Source organism: Mesocricetus auratus, unplaced genomic scaffold, assembly GCF_017639785.1.
Source record: "Mesocricetus auratus isolate SY011 unplaced genomic scaffold, BCM_Maur_2.0 Super-Scaffold_100020, whole genome shotgun sequence".
In the NCBI taxonomy this organism is placed as follows: Eukaryota; Metazoa; Chordata; class Mammalia; order Rodentia; family Cricetidae; genus Mesocricetus; species Mesocricetus auratus.
Genome location: NW_024429201.1, coordinates 34267458 through 34288756, shown reverse-complemented (window position 1 = coordinate 34288756; position 21299 = coordinate 34267458). Strand labels below are relative to the sequence as shown.

At 39.3% G+C, this 21299-nt stretch overlaps 1 protein-coding gene and 1 long non-coding RNA gene across 10 annotated transcripts in view; one reads left to right on the top strand and one right to left on the bottom strand.

Moving 5' to 3' along the window:
* The window catches only part of Mef2c (myocyte enhancer factor 2C), a 161815-nt gene that overhangs the window by 745 nt on the left and 139771 nt on the right, over nucleotides 1-21299 (top strand). For 2 of the 9 annotated variants that reach the window (XM_013126243.3, XM_013126239.3), the window contains exon 2: nucleotides 14158-14253. The gene's annotated coding sequence lies outside the window, so the exon portion shown is untranslated. Of the gene's footprint in view, nucleotides 1-14157; nucleotides 14254-18409; nucleotides 18928-21299 lie in introns of those variants that run through there. The other 7 variants (XM_013126235.3, XM_021223497.2, XM_021223511.2 and 4 more) reach the window with 6 other exon arrangements.
* Nucleotides 321-12712, bottom strand: LOC121133192. Its single transcript, XR_005869971.1, has 2 exons — nucleotides 9720-12712; nucleotides 321-4426 (listed from the first exon to the last, which is right to left on the bottom strand). It is a non-coding gene; the product is annotated as an uncharacterized LOC121133192 (long non-coding RNA).

The following is a 21299-nucleotide window of genomic DNA, read 5'->3' as shown; positions in this document are numbered from 1 at the left end:
TTATAGAAATATGTTTGGAATACAGAGTTGATTTTATTTAATATGATTAAAACATCTCAGTGAACAGAAAAATTAATAATTAACAGGAACAAAATTTTCTCATTATTTTACAGGGATTTTTTTAAAACAATGAGATCTTTAGAATAGATGATCAAGGGAATAATAAAGCATGTTTTTACATCACTTATTTCCAAAATTAGAACATTTATATATTTTGGTATTTTTTTATTTTGTGAATTCAAAAGTTGGGTAAAAATATTTTTCAGAACAGGATTTTAATTAATGCAAAAGAAGGAAAAATGAGACCACATGTTAGGACATATTTTTAAAAAGTGATTCTATTTCAAGGACTCATTCTTTTAACTATGCTTCACAGCATTTCTCTACAAATTGTTGTATTATAGCAAATTGAAAACATTTATTTAAGCAAGGAAGCAGCTCAGAGCTAAGGACTATACATAGCAAACATATGAAACCATTTTCATAAGCAAATTCCATATTCACAAACAACATGGGTTAATGAATGTAAAAGACACAACAGCATACATTGATCAAGAATGCTATAAATTATTATGCATTAAAATCAATTTTCTGGGCTGTGGGGGGTAGCATTGGTACTTAAGAAGAGAAAAGCTTCTACAAATATGAATTACTAAGACTATGAAGCAAATGCTTTATTCTGATGGTGCCATAAATAATTTCCAATCTACATGTTTAATTCGTATTTGTAAAGTGGGAAAAATATAAAATCTGGCTTTTGTTAATGACTATCTTATCAAACACATTTTAAAATCCAGTGTGGTTTAGAAATGTATAAACTTATGAATATTTTTGACAGGCTTAATTTACCTTTAATAATATGAAAAATACTTTTAAATTGTCAAAAGTGGTCAATCCAGCCAAAAACATAATAGTTAAAATAATAGTGTCATCTATGGACATTTCTTGAATACACATTTTTTAAAATTAAAGGTCAGTTTTACCTTGTATTTTAAAGTATTATGGACAGATTGTTTTTCAGATTATCAAAAATGTATTTTTATTTGATTCGTACCCCCCTTTTTAAGGTATATAGTGGTTTGTACTGCTTTTTTTCTCACAAATGCTTTGTCACTCTTCATTGCTGACTCTGACACAGGAATCACCAGATCTGTTGAACTTTTAAAAATCCTCATCAGCCTCTCAAAGAATCAGACATGTATAAAAAGATAATTTTCCTAGTTTGTTAAATGCTGTGTTCTTAAAGTACCAGAGCCCTTGCTTTTGAAGGTGAAAACTGTTAGGCCTGCTTCAGAATTACACTTATTAAGTTCTCGAGTGCATTAGTACTGGATACATTTATCACACCTGTCACTAGCAGACACTGAAGCAGCAATAAAGAAACATAAAAACTTCTGCCAAACGTTTTTTATGACTGTCAACTTTCTAGGGGTAGCAGAGCCTATTAAAAATATTAGGTAGAGTCTAACTATGCAAAATATCTAAAACTTATCATTTTCATTTTGCCAGGATTTCGGGCTTAGAAAATTCCATGTTTTCTTTGAGTTATCAGAAGTCATAAATCCCTGCTACCATGCAGTGATATGTTTGTCCTCCCTAAGAAATCTTCAACACTACGTCACAAAATGCCCATGCCAACACTTTCATGTAAATGAATTGGTTCCTTTAACAAGTCTTAGTGACAGAGTTCAGATTAAAGTGACAGTGACTCACACTTGCCCCATGCATTTTATAAAGGATTACCTGAAATGTATCTTCATAATGTAAAGATAATTATTTCAATGTTGGAAAATTAATCATTTTCCTGCTTCAGAAAGCCACTCAAAAGGCTTTTCTTCTCATTTTCTACATTCATAAGAAGGCTGCTAGCTCTTCCAGTAATTAACAATAACAATAATTAATAATCTGCATGGTAACTAACCATCTATTTAATTTAAGTACATGCAGCATTTCCATGTAAAAGAGTTTACTTGTAAGTATTTAAAGAAACAAAAAATACTTTGGCAGCTTTATATGTATCTCCTCCTTGACCAGACACCTGACTGACAGCTATCATCTGTCCACAAGCCAGAAGTAACTCAGTAAAGATAAAAATGGCATATTACTCATCCCTGTTTATAATACCTGGTGCCAGTAAGATTACAAATCAGAATACCTGAACTACAGACAAGACAAATAAAAGGGTACCATCCCTCCCTCATGGACTTATTCTCAATTCCTTCTTATTTGTCTAATTTCTCTTCTGTCTATACATGCTTCACGTCTAGAAGGAGTTAATTTCCCTGAAGGAACGTTCAAGGTTTGTACACGCCGATCAAAACACTAAGCACTCAGGTAACATTGTCTGACTATCAAAGATAGCTATCGATCCTTGATCATATTAATTTTGAGCTCGTGAAATACTTAAAAGTCAAGTGAGGCCGGACATTGGTAGAGCACACCTTTAATCCCAGCACTCAGGAGGCAGTGGCAGGCAGATCTCTGTGAGTTCGAGGACAGCCTGGTCTACAGAACGAGTTCCAGGACAGCCTCCAAAACAGTACAGAGAAACCCTGTCTCAAAAAAAACAAACCAAAAAAGAAAAAATAAGTCAGGTGAGAAATGCTTTGAAACTCCAATTTCTCATTTTAAAGACATTCCATAAAAGAATAAATCTGAAACTAACTCAGTCTCTGCCTGAGGAGATGAACACAAATGTGGGCTTGTTTTTCAATTCCATGTTCAGGTTTCTGTGACTTCAAAAAATGTGGACAATCAAACTATCAAACTAAAAGAATCACATGGGAAAAGTTACGTGAGTAAAGTTGCTTTCAGTCAGTAAAAAATACTGATACAGAAATATATATAATATATATGTGTGTGTGTATGAATATACATATATACATATATGTGTAGTTTACCAGAGCATGTTAAAATATAGTGCAAAAACAATAAGAACATGAACACCTTAAAACATGTCCATTTTGAGCTCTTCTGGTGATATCTTCATCATTCTAATATATTTAGAAATTGGAAATACAAGTTTATTTGAAATAACAGAAGTTTTAAATAATCATATGTTTTAGAAAATTAATATAGAAATAAAAAGTTTTAGTTTGGTCTTTCTGAAAAATTGGAGATGAATTAAAAATACCAAACATACCAAAATATAAACATATGTATAGTACACAATGCAGTATACTTAAAAGTTGATTCAACAATTAGCTAACTTGGGTGTGTGTGTGTCTGTGTCTGTGTGTTTGTGCATGTGTCTGTGTGTGTGTGTCTGTGTGTGTGTGTCTATGTGTGTTTGTCTGTGAGTGTGTCTGTGTGTGAGTGTGTGTCTGTGTGTGTATGTGCTAGGTAAAAATCTACAATGTTGCCCAATGGCTTCATCCTTGCAGTCTCAGAGGTCATACTATTCAATAATACTGTACTAATGTAAGTACTGCACATCAAGTCAGATACTATTAACTATATCAACTATTATTGATATGTTTGTTGATGATCCCTTATAATAAACTGATTCAATCAAGATTAAAATACATAAATATTCATTTTCTGCCCTCTAGAAAGGAAAATGTTTAGGTTAAGCTACACTTTCTAATTTTCAAGGAATGTATCTTACACTTGAACTTTAAACCGGTATTTGAAGATAAGAAGTGGAGTTTTTAATACATAGACACACAAATTACTAAAACAAAAGTGGGGAAAACTTAAAATATGGGTATAAGACATGAATAAAAATGGTGGCTACTGTTTCTCTCCCAAAGATTGGTTTTAAGTAATCAATAGTTATATGACTAGTACTGCCATTTAGCAAATGAATTATGTGTGTGTGTGTATTGTCTATTTTATTACATTGTAGTCCAAAGAAACATCAGACAGTAATCAACAGATCATTTGACATATGCAATAACAGCATGTAAATGAATTGCAAGCAAATTATTCAGGAAATAGCATCCATTTACAACTATTGTAGAAACCAGAGGTGTCAAAAGAAAATATGCAAAATTGCAAGGGATCCGAGTCAACTTAGTCTTGCATCTCAAAGGAGTTTTTTGTGAATGCAAATTGTCCCTTGTCTGCTTCTAAAGGATCACAAGTATTTCTGTCCAGAGCTGAGGAACATGGTTCAAAGGACACCGGGGCAGAAGTGGAAGATCAGAGTCCTCCTCTCTGTCTCACTGCTGTGTACTTTTGTGACTGAAAAGCAGTCACTTAATCTCTGTGACACAAGTAAATGGATTAGAGCTTCAGGGTTAGTAACATACAAATCACAAGGAAAGAAGTTACAGCTGACCAAGAGAGAATTCTCTTTGCTTCATGGGAGGTGTCCCCAAAGGTCTCTGGGCCATTGTTGAAATCCTAGCTGCAATGCCATGTCCTGTTTTCTCCAAGTTGCTGTAAGCACTTCAAATACAGGAAATCTCAGAGCGGCGTAGATCTGGGAAGTTAAAGGGCAAAGTGAAATTATTCCGCAGAATGTTACTGAGTAAGCATCTATGAGGCTGCCCTGTTACACTACATGAAAGGTCACACCCTCAACCTTACATTGCTACACATAGTTCTGAAATTTAGCATGCACACTCACAGCTGAATTGGATGAAAATCCAATGAATATTTACTATTTTCAGTTTCATGAAATGGCAGGAACAATTTAAATTAAAAAGTAGTTATGACACATAACTGTTATAAGCGAATTAATGCTTGTTTTGTCAGACAAAAAGAGAGAAAAAGACATTGCGGCAAGAAACAGGGCCATCAAAGGAGTCCCATTCTGAAGGGCTAAAGATGCTGGAACTCAAGAGATGATGACGGCAGCATTAGAAATGGAGGGAGGAGTGATCGCAGCAATAGACATGAAGAGAGGTTGAAAGGCTGATCAACCTGTAGCAGGTGCTGGTGATTTTTGTGGCGGTCTTTTACGGTTTCTGGACAGGCAGAGTTAATTATCAACATCATAAGAACACCTGAAAACTTCCTTACTGAGCAGTCCTATTACTCAAGTCACTGGAGACAAGTGCTAGTCTTATTTTCAGGAAGTTTAGGCTCACAAGAAACTGGCAGTAACCAAAGTATGCATGTCTGGGAATTGTTCTACCCTAATGTTAAATATCTCTTCATTAGATACCCACTTTATAGGGTTTTTTTGAGGGCCCAGTTCTCCATCCAAGAAAAGATTAGTGTTTTCACTCAGATAAGTTAAAAAGAAGAGTGAACCATAAATTAAGTAAATTGGGTCTCCATTTGGTACCAAGAAGTCAGCCCTGAAAACATACCTATGAGTAACATTATACAGACTGGGACAGGTTATATTTAGGAAGGTGGTTGGTGTGTGCGTGTGTGTGTGTGTGTGTGTGTGTGTGTGTGTGTGCGTGTGTGTGTGTACATATATGCATGCAACAATAACTAAAGAAAAAGAGACCATGAATTTGATAAAGAGCAAGGGGATCCATGGGAAGGTTGGAAGAAGGAAGAGAGGAAATAAATAAAGTGCTTATGTTTCAGAAAATAAAAACAAGATTCATAGATACACACATTAATAGAAGCATAGATAGAAAGTAAATTATGTCCCCATGTTGCTTAATCAGCTTCTTAATAAGCAATTTCTAATTAGTATGTTATGTGTAGTGTGCCTTTTTACTTGTTTACAGCTTAAACTAAACTGGGTATTGGAAAGATTCATTTAATCTTGAACTCTCATCCTTACTGTTTCAAAAGGAGAACATACACTTTGGGACTGTTTGAGAGAAAAGAATAAGAAGCAGAAAGAAGGAAGGGTTATGCCATTAGGAAGACTTTACTCATCCTTACCACAGGCAAGGACATATAACAAAACGTAAGTGGGTAGCAACAAGACTTTTCTCTCCTTCACTTCCTTTTTTCCTTTTTCCCCTTCTTTTTGAGACATTATATCTTGCTATGAAGTCCTGTTTGGCCTAAAACTCCATGTAATACTCCTGCCTTGGCCTTCCAAATGCTTGGATCATAGGGAAATGCCATACCTGATTACTGAGGAGCCTTTTAAAATGAAGATTCCTAAACCAGGCATAGCAATTCCCAGCTATAATCTCAGCACACTGGAGTCTGTTACCAAGCTCTGTCAGCATATGAGGGCAATCTGTTCTGCACAGCAAATTTCACCCCAGCCAGGCCTATACAGTGAGGCTCCATCTTACCTTTTGTGGTTGTTTTTTTTTAAAGAAATTAAGTACATTTTAAAATGAAGTTTCCTGAGATTGTGAATTCATGGACAAGAATTGATTCAGACCATCAGGTTTTAATCCTTGATGATTCTAAGGCACTTGAATAAACTGTCATTTGGGCTGGTCATTATCCTTTTAACCCTTCTCTAGTGCAATATCACCTCTCATATTCCAAAGCAGTAAGAAAATCCATGCATGCTGACCCCATGTACTGAGAGGCCATCAGCAACTTATCACTATAGCTATAAATGTTGCTTTTATTTTTACTCATTGTCTAATATGTTAAGCACTATAGTGCTTCAGTAATTTACTCACTTTTTTATTTGAACTGGCAAATGTTAACTGTTCCTCAAATTAACAAAGCCCTAGTCTTACTCAAATCTTATACTAGTTTAAGACTCTAAGTAACATAGTCTTAAGTATGACCAAATGGCTTCCGCTGATTCTTCGGGAAAGCTATTTTGGGAAAATCCATAGACAATGATTACTCTAAGTAAGCATGTGTGCATTCACTAACCGTAAGAATATACAATTAATCTTTGCTGATCTAGAGAAACTAAAGGCTTAATTCTCTTCTGGGTGAGTTGTTTTATAGCCATAGGCTACACAAACTAGACTCCCACAGTTGTGTGAGGTTGAGTTAAGAATATATGGATGGTACATATAAATCTTTCACAGACAATACCTGACACAAGCACTGTTTTTGTTCATTGTGAATAATCATTAGAGTTATGGATAACAAAAGATGAGCATATAAATTATATGGCCATATCATCAGAGCAAGCTCCTTATAGTGGCAATTTATTCTGTGGTGATTTTTAAAAAATGAAAAAAATTACTAGTAGTATTCCACAATTCTAAAATAGAAACTTTAATTTTGCACAGAAAAAAATGGTTAGTGCTAACACGAGAGCAGCTTTATTGTATTGGCAACTGAGGAGAAATTCACAACTGGAAATGAGCACTGCAGTCAAAAGGATCAAAGGCATGAAGTGGGGAAGGGTAAGAAAAGAGAAAGGAGAGAAGATGATGGAAATTATCAGTTGACCATCTAAAGAGGGCAAAGGGAATCAAAAAGTTGCAAACGATTTCTCATGTAGTGCTAAGAATCTCTTCCTTAAAACACCGCTCACATTTCTGAAATTCTTCAGAAAGATGATTATTGCTATAAATCCATCCATCTGATATAGATCTTTGTAGTTACATATATGTGGCCACACAAAGTCACAAAGTATGTAGCCACACCAACCTGCAAACATTTTCATACTTTGCAGGCATTGAACAGAACAGCAAACCTTTGCCCTTAAAGGCTGTGCTTATTATTCAAATAGCAAATATTTGAGGCTTAATAATCAAACTTTAATGTTCACCTTATTTACTAAATGTGGTTTCGATTTAATTTTTAATTTATTTATTTCTTTATTTACTTTTATATCTAGACCACAGTTTTCTCCCCTCCTTCCCAGTCTGCCCCACATCCCTTCTTTCCCTCCCCCATCTAATAGGCCTTTTATGGATATCAACCAGCCATGGCATATCAAGCTGCAGCAAGACTAGTCACCCCCTCTCCTACTGGATGAGGCAATCAGGTAGGAAGAACGGGTTCCAAAAACAGGCAACAGAGTCAGAGACAGACCCTGCTCTCACTGTTAAGAGTCCCACTAGAAGGCGAAGCTACACATAACACAACTGTAATACATGTGCAGAGGGCCTAGGCCAGTCCCAAGCAGGCTCCCTGGTTGTCGGTTCAGTCTCTATGAGGCCCTACGAGCCCAGGTCAGTTGATTCTGTGAGAGTTCTTTGGATTTACTATTAACAAAATAAAAAAAATGTTCAGACTTAACAGTTAAGCTTCCCCAGCACTAACATGCTTGCTTGTTAGGATTATGGAACAAATTTCCAAGGAGACACGTAACTGCTTCAAGCAAAAGCATCTGTGAGTGGTTCGTGCCTGGCATAGCCTCTGTGAAGTAAGCAACCTGCAAGTAGGCATAAGTTTCTGAAGTTTATTCCAGTTGTATGACTATAGCTGAGTCAGACCTTACAGAGGTAGGAGAGCTAAGAACAAAGTTTTAAGTCTGTTTGCCTGTCCTTTGACATTTATGGGTTATCTGGGCAGACAAAGTCATCTATCTAAGCTTTTATTCTTAAAATTTATGAAACAAAGACAATAATACAAGCCCTTTAAGAGGTTGTTGCTTGGATAAAAGGAATAATTATAATACAATCTCAAAAATAGCAAGTGGCCATGAAATGCCAAGTATTTTGAACATACTTATTTTTATATAAATTCTAAGAATTTTGAATTTTTGCATATGTACCCCAAGTATTACCCTTAGATTATGAATACAATTGATTTGAAATAAATTTAGCAAAGTAATAAGCAATCAAGCCCGATGGTTTGGGTCTTTATCTCAATGAGTAAGTCAACAAGCAGACAGCTTTTAATCACTGAAATAAGTTTTGTTTTCTTTCTTTTGTTTGCATTTTAGGTTTCATTCTCACCCTACTCCAAAATAATTTAGGAAACTTTCATCCCAAACAATGAAAATTAATTTTCTTTCTTTTCAGAAAGTTAAAATATTAGCATTATTATGATGTATTTATTTTAAATCTACCCAGAATTATCACCTATTGGAACAATAAGTTTTTGCATATTTCTTTCCATCTCAACAAATAATTTTAATTATTCTGCTTAGCTTAAATTTTTAGGCTATAACTAAAATATTTAAAAATAATCTAAGCTCTCCTTTCAATAGAATAACAATCATTGGAAATTGAACAGAAAGGTAGACAGAGCACATATATTTTACCATCACTAATCCCTACTTTCTAGGCACCTTTTTCTTACTTGAGTGATCTCAATAAGTAATGTTACCATGTACACCACACACAAAGTCTTTAATGTCCTGAGTCTGTTTGTTTTTCTGTAATATACTTATACCAATCAAGGAGATATATATATTCCATCCCAGACTTTATTAAAATCCGAAGTGACTATGACGTCTGTTTTTTATATTCCATAACCCAGAATAATGCAGCAGTGATATCTACCACACACACAGCAGAACATGGCCTCTAGGTTCCTCTTGAACAGAAGGCTCCATTAGGCATTCCATGAGCTCCCCCTTCCCAGGAGGCCTGTGCCCAGCCCAGTTGCCATAGATGGCCATCAGACATTTGGAATGACATCAGGAGACAGTCTGAGCAGGCACTGCCCTAAAGAATTCTGCTAGCAGGAGACTGGGGCTATCAATGTCTTCTTGGCTGACAACTGCATTCCCAAGGTCAACTGGGGTGAAAAGAGGATGGACTTGGAGTGTCCAGTGCCTTTTCAGCAACCAGGCAGTTACCAAGCAGAAAGCAGCTGACTTGGGGGCTAAAAGTAGCCTAGAGACTACACACCTGCAAAAAAGTCAACCTGACCCAGCAAAACAGAATTTTATGTCAAAAGAGATTTTCACTTCTTCAGAGGTACAGTCCAAGGCCCATTCGCATCCTGAATCAGTCCTCACGCCTCTGATGACCTACCTCTTTCTCTGTGACAGCCACAGTGGGAGTGGACAGGGAACTTCCTCCTGTGGAAGTAGAAATTGTTCACACGAGTTACACGGTTTGCTTTCTCATCCCTATTGCATGTTGACTAGCTCCTTCATTCCTAACAGCAATCAAGGAGGATATCACATAATATTCAACATTTTATAGGTGAGGAAGCCGAATCATGGAGAAGCTCAGCATGTGAGTGATTGATTCCCCTGTGGGACTGTCAGGTGGCTTTGGCAGTACTCTCTTCGGGTCCCATCAGCCTTTGCATCTGTTAGCTACAGGGAGGCTGAGGCCTTCTCGCTTATCCGCAAAGATCTGAGATGTTTCTTATAGGGTCATGGACTAAGGTAGTGTGAGAAGAATCCTTCAAGCATGAGCAAATGATAAATAGACAAGAGAAACATGATGACTCAAGTATGGATCAATCCAACATTCAAAAGAATTATTATTTTTAAATTATTTCCCATTTGTGAATATGCTGATGTAAACAGATACCATTTTCATTAAGGGTCAACTACCACAAATAGGCAGAATTACCATCAACATTAATCTCAACTAACAACAAAAAATGTAGAGAACAATTACTGCAAAATAAATCACTTCACTACTTACTGAAGAACACAGTTTATGCTGCATCTAAAATTTCACAGAAAACGCTGCTTAGTTACACATCTTATGTAGTAATACTTACAATTTTATTTTGTTTATGTTCTTAGCATTTCTGATCAAATCCTCCTCCTGTGAAATCAGTGAATTTGATATCTTATCAAATTTGAGAAAGATTATTATACTTTGTTAGCAAGTCTCACCTCAGATCACATCTTCATCTTTGACTTTAATATTGCTTCTTACCTCTTGTTCTAAAAGTATAATGTTAGTTCTGCATGAGTTTTAAGTTCAAGTAAAACTACAGCCCATTTGTTCTCTTTGAAAACACATTTTGGCTGTTTGGTCATACAGTTTAAGTTTTTGAGACCTTGTGATTCCTCATGGAGCTTACTCTTTATTAAATGGAATTTTCTCTGGGGAGAATGCTTAGAAGCATCCCTCTCTTGTAAAAGGACGATTCTGCCTAAAATCTGTCGACACCTTCCACTCTAGTCAGTTTTCACAGCCAAGCCAGCCATGGTGTCCCAACCAGCAGACAGGATCCCGGGCCCTATCAGAGGACTTAAGCGTTTTTTCCAAATTTACAGCTGTGGGTCGCTTAGTTAGCATCTCTGTTCTTGAGTTGTTGTCCTTGACTTGCTGTTCTTATTTAAAAACAACAAAAAGATGCACATACTAGGAGTTTGCCAGAACCTTTGTCAGCATAAAAGCCACTGAAATTCAGACTTTAAGACGTTTTGTGCTGCTGCCATGTAATAGAAATGGAGACTGTCCTGAAATCAGGCTGGTATCAAACATAACGCATATTGTTTTGCTTGTTTGCTATGGGGGTAGTGTTTCTCTGTGTAGCTCTGGCTGTCCTGAACTCCCTCCCGGTTGGTCTTGAGCTAAGAGATCCACCTGTCTCTGCTGGTATTAAATGCATGCACCACCACCACTGAACACATAAAGGATTTTAAAAGTATGACTCCATGTCGAGGTGGACATATTCCATATCTCCCTACTCCAAAGTTTCCACTGCCCACATGAGTCTATTGAGCAGTTAAAATACGGACAGGGTTTAGTTTTAATTAACTTGAGAAGCCACATGTGTCTAGCAGTCCTAGACAGGCGAATAACATCCCTAGTGTCTCCTTTTCCCCATGGTTATTTTTGCAGAATATTCCAACACTGTTTCCAGGTGGTAACAAACAACGAAAGCTGTGCCGGAGAAAAGGAACTTTTCTCATTTGTGTTTGCTGTTCATTCCCCTTAGCATCGCAGTTCTTTTTACTTTGTGACCTTTGCTGTGCCAAGACTTGCACATAGGCACAAAGGCAGCTTAGCTGCAGGAGTTAGAGGTTGGCTGTTAGTTTTTAAAATACTTCTGCAGATCCTGAGTGCTTAAGGTTTAAATCCAGTTCTGAGCCCTGATCCTTTCCTATTATTGGTCTATTCGATTTGTTAAAAATCTGGGACTCTATAGGACAGGGCGACTGGACATGCCCAAAGTCCCTATTTCTCTCCTGGATTGCAAAATGCTTGGAGCGCATCAAGTAACCAGAAACGCCCATCTTCTGCGAGCATTTTGTGCGCCGTTTGTGGGTGATGGGCTGCTTTTACTGACCCCACCCCACCCCCCACCGGTGATTATGGAACCTCACAGAGCTCATCTCCAGCTCCTCAGAAGAAATATTCTCGGGATCCTAACAACCCGAGCAGCAGAGAAACTCCACCAGCGCCGCCACCGCACCCCCACTGCCTTTGCGCCCTCCTCCATTCCCCGGAGCCCATCACGCTCCATCTTTATCAGCAAGCCCCCGTCTCTTTCCCCCAAGCCGAGACATCTCCTCTCCAGCCAAATGCAGGCCGGCACACCCCTTCCTGTCCCGGACTCAGCACGCCCAACCCCCTCCGCGCCCAGGCCCTGCAGGTCCGTCGGAGGGCCTGGCCTCCTACGCCCAGCCCGGGGAGCACTCACGTGGCACACTCGCCCCCCACACACACACTAGCAGCCTGGCAGCTCCAGAAACTCGCGGGGCAGTGAGTCCCCACCCCCTCAGCTCCAGCGGCCACGAGAAAAGTGGGTGGGAGGAAGTAACGACCCGCGGAGAAAGAGCAGATAGGAGGGCAAAGCCATGTCGGAGGGGAGGACCAGCAGTAATTGGGTGGCGTTGCGGCTGTTGCGCCTCTCCAGTCCGCCTAGCCAACGGGTCCGCTTTCAACACAAACCAGCCGGAGGGATTGCTGCTCCCTACAATCAATAACTCAGCTGCTGAAACCAAAGGCGTCCCTAGTCTGCTCTTTAAGGGGCCCTGCGGACTGAATCCCAGCCCTCTGCCTCCCAAACAAAGAAGTGGGTACCAAAATGCCGGGAGAAATTTTTAACCCCAAACTTGCTCCGCATCCCGTGGTAACGACCTTGTAAAATGAAAGAGCACAGCCCTCGAAAAGACTCTAGAAGAAACGGTTAAAAGGGGAAGTGTGACTATCTTACTCCTTAAATTTCAGGTCTCTTGTGATATGTCAAGAAATGGAGTAGAACCAGTGTTTCAATAAGCAGTTAACAATGGCGAGAGTAAATGTAAAGTCCCATTAAATTTAGCTGTCTCCGTGGATGCTTTCGATCAGCCACACACAAGCAAATTACCAATCAAGCCTTATTTGGACTTACTGATAGAAGAAGTGTATTAAAGTTTGTAGAGGAGAGTTTTGGGGTTTTATTAAGTGTATTTTATTTCATGAAGAGTAGGGTAAAGAGGTCCTGCGAGATATGTGTATCACGATCCCCACTTAATAAATATTAAAGCCAGGCCGAAGTGGAAGAAAAGGATTGGCCAGAGAACTTGGTTCTGAGAACCAGGATGAGTTGAGACTTAGGCCTGGTGGGCCTGGGCTTGAAAGATGCAAATTCAATGAGCACAACGCTAAAACAAATCCTGCCCAAGTTTTCACTTCTCTGACTCAGACACAATATAATAAAAATAAATCATGTGAATGGCAGCCCATATGAAGAGGTTTTCTAGATGACTCCTCACTATGGAAAGTCCTGCTACGACAACCTGGAAAAAGGATATTGGCCCTTGTGATCTATTGTGTCGTGGTTGGTCCTTTAGTGGGACTGGTCCTATTCTGAAGCCAAGGAAAGATTCACTGGTTTACCAAAGTCAAGGAAAGCTAGTCTGAGTCAGAGATCAGAGCACAGAAGTGCTTGTCTTTGCTCCATACAGCTAAACACAGCTAGGAAGAATAAGGTATTGTGACTAATAGAATCCATACACAGTACTGAACCCACATCATTAGTCCCGAAGTGTTTCAAGTGAGCTTTAAGCAATACCTAAAATGTGCCTTTTCATCAACTTAGATATTATTACAAATATCTCCCAATTTGACAAATTTTGTTAGTATGAGTAATGATGTTTTTTACTTTACTTTTTATGGTGATTTTTATCAGATGTAAAATCAAAGGTACAAGAGTGAGGAGAAGAATATGCTCACTGTTCACGAGATGAAGCATACAATCAAACCTTTGCCTGATAAATCAAATCCTTTGTACATTACAGTTCCTTTAGCACACTCAGTCCACAAACTGTATGGTCCGCTTGGGAAAAAGCTGCATCTAGTGAGTTTGTGGAATTTTAGAAATATGCCATCATTTATGTTTAAATGCTATGGACACTATCCCAGTTGATCATTTAAATTCTTATCTAGCCAATTTGGCTTTAAAGTAATAAACACTGTTAATTCGGAAGCTTTTAAACCATACCTACCCTAATCTACTGTAATGTCAGCTTTAGAGAAAGTAACTATTTTTTTATGCTTACACGTTTTTAAGGTGCCAAAAACAGAGTTGAAAACTGTGAAGTAACCTCTGAAGAAATGAAGTGAAGCATGGGAGGCAAATGGCAGTGATCGTGAAGGAGTGTAGGTGGTGAGTGTTCACATTTCTCATTTACTACAAACGCACCATACAAGTGAAAGCACCAGTTCCTTTAAAGTATTTAAAATGTTGTCAGGAGTGACAGTGATACGGTTAACATTCTCCTCTGCGTAATAAAAGCAGCCCTTTGGCACACCGCTGAAGTCCATGTCACCTTTCGAGGCCCACCTTTGCAAGTGTCTACTACAACTAATCTGTTTCCTAGGCAGTTATGTACATCATCATAGGACAACTACGAAGAGGTTAAAATATGGTTTGTGTTGTATAATTTAAATCTTACCATGTTTCTCCGATTTTTCTAAAACTTTCATGTTCAATTATATTTGTGTTGAAAGTATTCTGGCTGAAGAACAAATACTATACACTTGAATAATCTTAAGGGGTAGATTAATCTATATCCTTTCTTCATCTCAGGGTAGGTTGCTGTGGCAACCGCCCCAGCTCACTTTAAAATAATTTTTTAAAGCTCACTTCAAGAGCTACACCCAGCGTGGGCCAGGCTTAAAAGCAGGCAGACCCAGTGCACAGGGCTCTGGTAGAGTGCTGCTTTAATGCAGGAGGCAGAAGAAAGGATGTGGAGTAAGATGGCACGAACCAGAGACTGCAGTGGCAGCTTTTTGTGGAGCTGAAACAATCGCCATGCTCTCTGTAACTTCAGTTGTTTAAATGGATTATTAAATAAATCCTTGGAAGGGTCGCTAATGGGTATTTATATTTAATATAAAGCACTAGTAGTAATTAATGAAAGGAATATTGGTGATTACACACACACAAACACACACACAGGGAGAGAGAGAAAGAGAGAGAGAGAGAGAGAGAGTTAATAGCACACCAATTCCAGACATCACTTCATCCTTTTTTCTTAAAGGAAAGTTGCCTTTTATTAACTGGACAAATCCCTATATTCTCACTGAAATAAAGGATATAAAGATTATAAAGGATATAAATATTACTTTTATTTTTCAAGCACAGAACTAAATTGGAGAGCTCTTGAAACCTAGTAAACCTAGGTCTAGGAAGGGTTAGTCAGTTAGTAAGATGTTTTCGTGTTTATCTCAGACCATAAGCAAAGGTCTGGAGCATGTCAGGGATGTTCGTGTCCTAACACTGAGTCACATCCCTGACCACAGATCTTGAAATTGGAGAATTCCAAGTCTCTCAATACCTAGACTGAGCAACTTCCTCCAGAAGAAAATAGTCTGATCCTCACCAAGTAGGAAGCAGGTATCACCAGTTTGAGTAAATTTAAGTAAATAAATAATGCCAATCTGGGGTTATTTAAAGGCAAATATACTCTGGGTCAACCACCTCATGGATTACTACTAAATAATTGTAAAGCTCAGGTAACTGTCTATTGTTCATATTCATGTAAGTACTTCCCTTCAACTTCAGCTATACAGGCTTATGTGAAGGAAACTAATCCTAATATTAACTTAGGTCACACATAATTAAGAAGCTAAATCTACTGAGGGTGTAAATCTTATATTTTAATCAGGCCAACTCTAATATATCCCAGACTCAAGGTTTCAAACCATCCTCACTTTGGCTTAGGATACTTTTGATGTTTACACTATTGTTGATAAATATGAATTTGTTACAATGTTTATTACTAAATAACTCTTTGACATGTGAAAGTGTAGAATAAGTTTCCTTTTGAAGGAAAATAATTCTAAAACTGAAGTATATTATGGTAAATAGAAATACCCTCTATAATTACAACAGCATGATTAAAGTTCATCTATTGGCTGTATCTACTTTGTCATATAACATAAGCCATTCCAGTTAATTTATTTGAAGCGCTTTCAGTACATTCCCCTGGTTCTTCATATGGTTTGCTCAGTGAGGATTTTTTTAAACCTTGAAAATAGCCTACATTTTCATTTACATCACCATATCTAGATGTGCCCTAGTGATCAGCATCTCTAAACATCAAAGGGTGTACCTGTAAAAAGGCTTTTGCCATACGGTTTACGTAAACTCATGGTAGTCACACACTTGCTATATGAAAGGCAAACACAGTGTAGTATAGACACTAATTAGCAAAAACAGAAAAAACAAACAAAAACCCACAGTTTGTCATGCTTTCCTGTAATAAAAGTAGCTCTACTAATTAATCCTCACAATGGTAAGGGGCCAGACACGTGAGGACTGTTCAGATGTAGTTTAACTTGCCTACAAAGTCAGCTTCTGCTTTCAAGTGAAGCCTCTGGTGGGTTCCTAAATGTTGAGGCCCACTCTTCCAGAAAAGCTACTAGCTTCAAACAGCCTGCACGAAGAGACAGGAGGCTTTTTGAACCACACTGTCCCCTGCATTAAAACAGTCCTCTGGAGGTCTACTGAACTTAACCAGGAAATGCAACCAGTCATTGGGTTAAACACATGGTTCTGAAAGGAGGGTTTTTGGTTTTCGGGGGGCCTTGAGGGGTATAGTTTGGGGGGATACCTTTAGTTAGCTAGATATTTCACTGTGCTACTGTGGTCTACTCTTGTACCTTCGGTGTTATGGTCATTTGGGAGCTTTCTCTTCTGCCAGTCATACTATTAAAACAATTAAAATTAACTGGTTTTGAATGTTTTAAAAATCTGCAGTACCCCTGGCCTGCAATCTTGTCTTGTGTGTGTGTGTGTGTGTGTGTGTGAGAGAGAGAGAGAGAGAGAGAGAGAGAGAGAGAGAGAGAGAGAGAGAGAGAGAGAGAGAGAGAGAGAGAGAGAGAGAGAGAGAGAGAGAGAGAGAGAGAGATTTGTGTACCAGTTGATTTATTTTATCTTGAGCTTTTGGGGTGGGGTGTAATTAACTGGGTAAGGAAGGACCCAATACCTGCAACCTTCTTCCCTAAGTACCAGTGTTTGTCAGCCTGTTTTTGCTGTGGAAAACTATTCAGCAGACTTAAACCTTAGCATAAGTATCCTTATCGGTCTCCGTTGCTGCTTCCTGTGCGGCTGAAACTCTTCAGATTAGTGAAGTCATCCGCTATCAGCCAGGGTAGCCTAATGCATTTGGGAAGTTGGTTTGGTTTACATGCTAATGACCTGGATAAGATCCAGTAAGGTGTGGTGGAGATGCTGGAGGGAGGGAGAGGGGATTCTTCGAGAATGCTGTCCCCTCGGTAAATATTTCCATATTGATTCGAAAGTTCATGGCCCCGCGATCAAGTCGAGATTGCAAATACTTGTAATTGTTTTATTACTAACATCGGAGAATCCTTTCGGCTCACTTTCTAGCCTTGTTCTCCGAGTCTCAAGGCCAAAAGCTTTGTACTTTCTGGGCGGGCAGGAAGCGCACGCTGGGATCGAGGCTTGCAGACATCCTGGATCGTGGCTTTTACGCGTGAGTAGCGGAGGCGCGCGCGGACCGGAGCAAGAATGAAGTGGCTACCGCCAATCCAAAGGGGGGGAAAAGAGCTAGAGCAGCTCTTAGGGTCGCGCTCCTATTGGTCAGAGGGAAGATCCCGACTTCAGAAGGACTTTCCTGCTGGCTGGCTCGCAGCCTCCCGGGGGAGCAAGCGCGCGGCAGCCGAGCGTCCCCTCTGAGCGCCCTCCGCAGCGGCGGGGAGAGAGGCAGGGAACCGCCGCTCCCCGTGTTGTCTTTCCTTTCATGCAATAAAGAATTGTCATTAGGTTTGCGTATGGCATGTGCCATTACCCCACCGTAAAACTAAAATTAGCAAAATGTCAGGAATGGAAAGATTGATTCACCAAGATGCAATTATCATTTAAAAGTGCTTGATTGAGGTACTGATGTTCAGTGATTTATTCTGCATACCATATACATAATTAAAGTAGTGTAGTGGAGTAATTTATCAATCTAGTTGAGACTGGAGGGGTGAGGAGGGAGCTGCAGTATGTTTGTTTTATTAAAATGCTGCGAGGTCTAGTCCCGCCCCCCTTTTGCAAGAGTGAAACTGATGATTTCCCCAGCTCGCGAGGAGAGGCAACGGTTTGGGCTCCTAGGGATAGAGAAACGGAAAGGAAAAGGCAGCGCAGGCAAAGGCAAGAATAAAATGAAATGGGCAGGGGGGTGCGCACTGGAGCGTACGTGCTGCTTAGAACCCCAGCCCCGTGGGCTCGGTGTTGCCTGCCACCCCCGCGTCCCCTCCCAGTATCCTTACATCCCCCCAACCCCCGCTCTTTTACGCGACGTTTCTAAGGCTGTGTGCTGCTCTCCTTTTCCCATTCGTCTTCTGTCACTTCCTTCCTGCCCGCAGTTTTCTGGACGAGTCTGGCTACTTTTAATCCCACCGGCCACAGAGAGCCACTTTCTCCTCCTCCTCCTCCTTCGCTTCCTCCACCTTCCTCCTCCTCTTTCTCCTCCTCCTCTTCCAGCGGCTTCGGTGCGCGCGCGAATGCGCGATCCCGTGCGCGCCTCCCCCTCGTCGCCCCCCCCCTCGCGCGCACACACACGCACTCTTCGTCTCCAGCTCTCTGCTCGCTCGGCTCGCAGTCACAGACACTTGAGCACACGCGTACACCCAGACATCTTCGGGCTGCTATTGGATTGACTTTGAAGGTTCTGTGTGGGTCGCCGTGCCTGCAGCTTTGAATCAGGTGGAGAAGCGCTTCAAGGCTGGATGAAGCAAAGATTACTGTTATTTTTCTCTCTCTTTCTCTTCCTCTTTTAAGAAAGGAAAATATTCCAAGGACTAATCTGGTCGAGTCTTCCTTCATGTAAGTACCTCTGACATTTCTCAAAAAGAATAGAAATAGCCTGGGTATTGTCTCTGAAATCTGTTCCAGTCTCTTCCAGGCAGTGGGTCTATCCCAAATGCTTTTTGAAAGGCTTAAGTTGAGGCTTGTTGTGCGTTCTTTTCTTTAGATCCCATGATTTCCTTGTGTGTGGCTGAAAGTAACTTTTTAGACAGTAGAATCTACTTGCCATCCGTTACTGAAATCACATCTGACTCGTTCCTGTCACATCAGTTTGTTTAAAGTTTCATGAAGTTAGTTCACGTCATTAGCATGTTCGATAGAGTGGAGAACGTGGAGCCTGGTGGATTTGAGAATTTCCCAGACTGTTCTGTGACCTTGAAGTAGATGTCTTAAAATTTAGCAGTTAGTTCACTAAGGAAAGATGTTCCTGTGAGTCGCCCCAAGATTGGCTTCCCCTGCCTTTGGATTCTGAGCCACTAGCTCCTGGGATGACTAGGTCACAGCAGGGCTTCTGCCTTGGGCCACCTTTGGACATCCTCTTCCCTCACCAAAGTGCTGGCTTGAGAGAGCTTAATCAGTGGAGACCAGAAGCAGTGCCCTGGCCATGGAAGTCTATGCATGGATTTCAGTATACGCACTGTTGTTTAGATCAAGGGAAATAGTAAGCTATTTAAAAACAAACAAGACTAGGTCCCTTAGTCCGCCTTCTGTTTGGACTTCGGATGAAAGTTACCAAACTAAGTGACAAAGTTAGCCGTGAAAGAAGTCTACAGAGACAGGGTACATTGTTTACTGTATTATTATGTATTATGCAAGTGTTTGAGTCCAATGCTAATGTTATTTCCTTCCCAGAGCAAGGCCACTAATTCTAAGGGAAATTTTATATCTGAACCATTTTGTGCTATTCTAGATGCTATAGTTATTCTTTGTGAAAAGGCTTTTCCTCGCATTTCTGAAATGGATGTCTTTTATAGAAAAGACTTTCTGTGTAAATGCTGATGCTGGAAGTAGAATCAGGTTCTCTGCCGACTCGTTAACGGGTCCTCAGTGGTGAACTGCTTTGACACAAAGTGCATTTTACTATTGTTAATCTGATAGTAACTCTAACAGTAACTGTCTTATGAAATAGTGAGTGACTGCATTTGTTTTCTAAGTGCTGTAAAGAAAACTCCGGTAGTCTTCCCACACCTGTCCAGAAGAACGATGGGGCTCCTTGTCACTGGCACCTTGCAGTGGAATTGTGGTTGTACAGTAAAGATGTTTATGTGGGGCATAATAATCCCCTCCCTAGAGACTTGCTGGGACATGAAACGTGACCACCTGTGAGCCCAACTTAACCTTGCAGCCATACCAATTTTAGCCTTTAGTGGTTCAGCAATTTTCAATTTACAGCTAAAATATCTCATTGAATTTTTAAAATAATGTCAGTTTGGGCTTAAAAGTAGTTCAGTATGCATCAGTATGGTACAAGCAGAGCTTTGTGTAACTATTGATTCAATTATAAGAAATTAAGGCGATAAACCACATTATTATCATCTACTATAAGCATGAAAGACATTATTAAGTTTAAAAGTAGTCCTAAAGCAAGTGCATGATACATAAAATGAGATGTCCTTATGTCCTATCTAAAGAGGGAAAAATTCCTTCAGTCAATGAGTTTTTGCACTATTTGAAGGATAATATATTTAATCATCAGATACCAATCTTGATCTAAAAGTATTCATCAAAACATACTTTACACATAATTTTTGTTTAAAATTTGGTACCCCAGTCAAGTTAAAGGGCCAATAATTGGCAGTTATCTTTACATCAGGTTGTGCTAAACTTTATTTAAAAAAACAACTACTATCTCTATGACTATGGTTTACACAGCTTTGGAACGTGTTGTGTAGTTCTCATACTCCTTATTAAAAACAGTATTTCACTTCATTCATTAATTGTGCTATTTACATCTGGATTGTTATGCATGTGAATGTATCAGAGGATAACATTAAGGTGTGCCACTTATTTCCTATTAATGTTTTTTCCTTTGTTGAAGAAACAAATGGTCATGTCATAATAAGGAGCAACTTTCCTTCATTTCAAATCTTATCATATTTTGAAAGTGTGTAAGCATGGACATTAACTTTCCCGGGCAGAGATAAGGAAACTTCAGTCACAAAGACTTGCTGTAATATGCCTCATTTCTTTTTCTTTATAAACAGGTTTATTTAGGAAGATTTGGGGGAATTTATTCATTCCAATAAGAAAGTATCTAATGATTCCTGAAAATTGAATCCTGAAAAAAACAGTATACTCTATAGCTTTCAAATATCTTTTAATTTTCCCTTGGCCTTCACCTTACTCAGTGAATAAGCTGAACGGCATACAATTATGTCTTTCTAATAAAT